The sequence below is a fragment of the Lolium rigidum genome, chromosome 7 (assembly GCF_022539505.1).
Source record: "Lolium rigidum isolate FL_2022 chromosome 7, APGP_CSIRO_Lrig_0.1, whole genome shotgun sequence".
NCBI classification, from domain to species: domain Eukaryota; kingdom Viridiplantae; phylum Streptophyta; class Magnoliopsida; order Poales; family Poaceae; genus Lolium; species Lolium rigidum.
This window is the reverse complement of record NC_061514.1, coordinates 314,117,782-314,120,756: the sequence shown is the minus strand read 5'-3', so window position 1 is coordinate 314,120,756 and position 2,975 is coordinate 314,117,782. Positions and strand designations below refer to the sequence as shown.

Sequence of the window (2,975 nt, the reverse complement as noted above, 5' to 3'; positions counted from 1 at the left end):
TGAAATCACCGGCAATTAGTAGGGCATATTGGGAGTCTTTGATGACATGGACCAATTCAACCAAGAATTTGGCTTTGCCATCATGTTGAGCATCCCCGTATAAGACTACCAAGTTGCAAGTGAATTTCTCTTCCCTAGTGTTAACTAGAAGTCTTACAAAGTATTCTCCCACAACTACAGTCCAAAACACCACAAGTTTGTTTATTGACACACACCAAAATCCCTCTACGGCAGGCATGCTTTCCCAATGAAAGTCACTATCACCACACAATGACACAAGTCCTTCAAGAACTTGGGATGATATTCTTGTCTCACTGTTTCTTGCATATACCTAATAATATGATTATATATAGAAGAATTATAAAACAACTACTCGACAACGGTCCTTGACTTCTTACAAGGTTTTACACCAAGAAGCAAGGCAGACTCAAGGCCAAGTGACAACCCATCAGCCTCGATGACCTGAAATGACTCTAGATCTTGCCCGTCCGGCAGCTCCCAATCGAAATGGTACATCATGTTGGCCAGCGCAAGTTCCACGAGGCGCATCGCAAAGCCGACGCCAGGGCATCCCCTCCTCCCTGCGCCGAACGGTATGAACTTGGTGTCCTTGCCGGTGTAGTCGATGGCCTTGCCTAGGAACCTCTCCGGACGGAACTCCTCGGCATTGTCCCACAACTCAGCATCCCTGCCGATCGCCCACGCATTGATCGGGACTCGGTCTTTGCTGGAATATGATAGCCAAGTAGCCGGGTGTCCTGGATCGTTTCACGTTCGATGATGGTAGGCGTTAGCCGCAATCCTTCTCTAATGGCGGCGTGTAGGAGGCTCATCTTCTCCACGTCCACTTCAATGACTTCTTCATCTGTACCGCCAACAATCTGTCTCACCTCCGATTGCACCTTCGCCAGTTCTCTTGGATTCTTAACAAGCTGGGCCATCGTCCATTCTATCGTCTTGTAGGTCGTGTCGACGCCTGCTAGGAACATGTCCTGCCAATACAAAGAAAGATATAAGAAACTTGTGAACATGGATGGCCGAGACGTTATCTATAAATTCTGTAATTCATGAGGACGTGGGCATAACCCAGTGGTTGGGGTCGCAGTGATGCATCCCAACGACCAGAGTTCGAATCCTGTCAGGAACGAATTTCTGGAATTTTCACGCCGAGATCCCGCTTCTACTATACTCCATTTAGTGTCTAGTTCCTCCTAGCACTAATTTCATTTAAATTCTGTAATTCGTGGGTGTGTGTCAACGAATTTCTTAGCCAACTACTGATAGCTAGCCATCAAATCTATAGAGTTTTCTTATTCTTTTTGCAATTGCACGTCGGTCGTCAACTCTCACATGGTTACAGTAGAAAAAATAACTCTCACTGTGTTTCTCATGAATAGAAAACTGCTTTTGTTATAGAAAACGTACCAAAATGAGTGCCTTGATGTCAATCCGGTCCAGCTTGAACCCCCGATCGCCATCGTTGAGGATTGACAGCAAGTCGTCCATGAGGTCTCGAACCTCACCGTCGCCGTCTCCTAGGCTGCTCTCGTGCTCTGTGATCGCGCCTTCGAGAATACCGTCGAGCTTAGCCGCCGTCTTCTTCACCCTTGCGTCGAGCCCCGTGGCCCAGTCCAACCACCGCAGTCGCGGGAACAGGTCACTCACGGCGAATAAATCGAGCACCTCAGTGAGCTCCTTCATCATGTCGCGGATTATCGCCGGCTCAACGCCGCCGAGCTTGCTTCCGAAGGCCGCCTTCGATACCACGGTGTTGGTTAGGTTGACGGTGAGCTCGCTCACGTTGACGACTCCTCTGTCCTCCCCGGCGCCACACGCGGCACGGATCTTCTGCACGAACCCCGCAACTTCCTGCAGCCGTAGCGCGCGGAAGGAGTCGACTCGCTTGGTGCTGAGGAGGTGCACGACGGCGATGCGCCTTGACTGGCGCCACTGGTCGCCGTAGGGGCTGAAGGCGATGTCCCGGCAGCCATAGAGCGTGCCGAGGGCGGTGTAGTGCGGCGGCCGGCTGCAGAAGACGTGGTCCTGGGTCTTGAACACGGCCTCTGCCACGGACGCCGAGGAGACCACGATTGCCGGCATGGAGCCGAGGCGGAGGAAGAAGAGGGGGCCGTGGTGCTGCGCGAGAACCTCCAGCGTCCGGTGGTGGTGGCCGCCGCGGAGCTGGTGCAGGTTGCCGATGATGGGCAGCGACCGAGGCGACGGCGGGAGGCCGTTCTTGCGGCCTGACCAGAAGCTTATGACGACGACCAGGCAGGACACCAGGAAGGCGAGAGAGAGGACTATGGTAGAGTCGAACTCAAGAGGAGCCATAGCGAACGTTGTGGATAGCTCTGCAACTGCAAGTGCCGCAGAAGTGCTGAACTCATAGCTGAGAGCGACGCTTATAGAAGGAATCTTCGTGGAAGTTTCGTTCTACTCTGCTATTGGAGGAAAAGCTTTACCGCCGCCATCTGGAATGAACGTACTCACACTCTCGTTCGCACTGGTCGCAGCAGATCACTGTGTTGTCGGTGAAATCGTCGGGGGCGGGCTCGAACTCGCCAGAGTCGCACCTGCAGGGCGGGCAGAACCATTCCTCCTGCGGGGTGGCATCCAGGCCGACGCATCAATGTTTGGAGATTTGCTTCCCGCGGGAAGCGCACGGCGCCAGGTCAGCAGCCCACCTCCTCCTTCTGCGCGACATGGGCCGCTTCGATGCGGGATTTGAGTCGCCGCGTCGGAGGGATTGACTAGAGTCCGGTGCGTGCGTGCGGGCGGGTTTTGCTCGCTTGATTGAGTCGATTCCTTGGGAACGCGCACGATTTTCCCCAAGATGATTTATGACTGCCGCATGATTTTGTTTTTCCCTAATAATTTCCTTTGCTCGCTGCGGATTCTACACCACGCCGTCCCCAATGATTGACCCTTTGCACGCTCCATGCTTCCTTTGTTCTTCTTCGCCGTCTCGAAACAAG

General features: G+C 53.4%; 1 pseudogene; it reads right to left on the bottom strand.

Moving 5' to 3' along the window:
* Positions 1-369: 369 nt before the first annotated feature.
* Positions 370-2,375, bottom strand: LOC124673177 (annotated as a pseudogene).
* Positions 2,376-2,975: the final 600 nt, after the last annotated feature.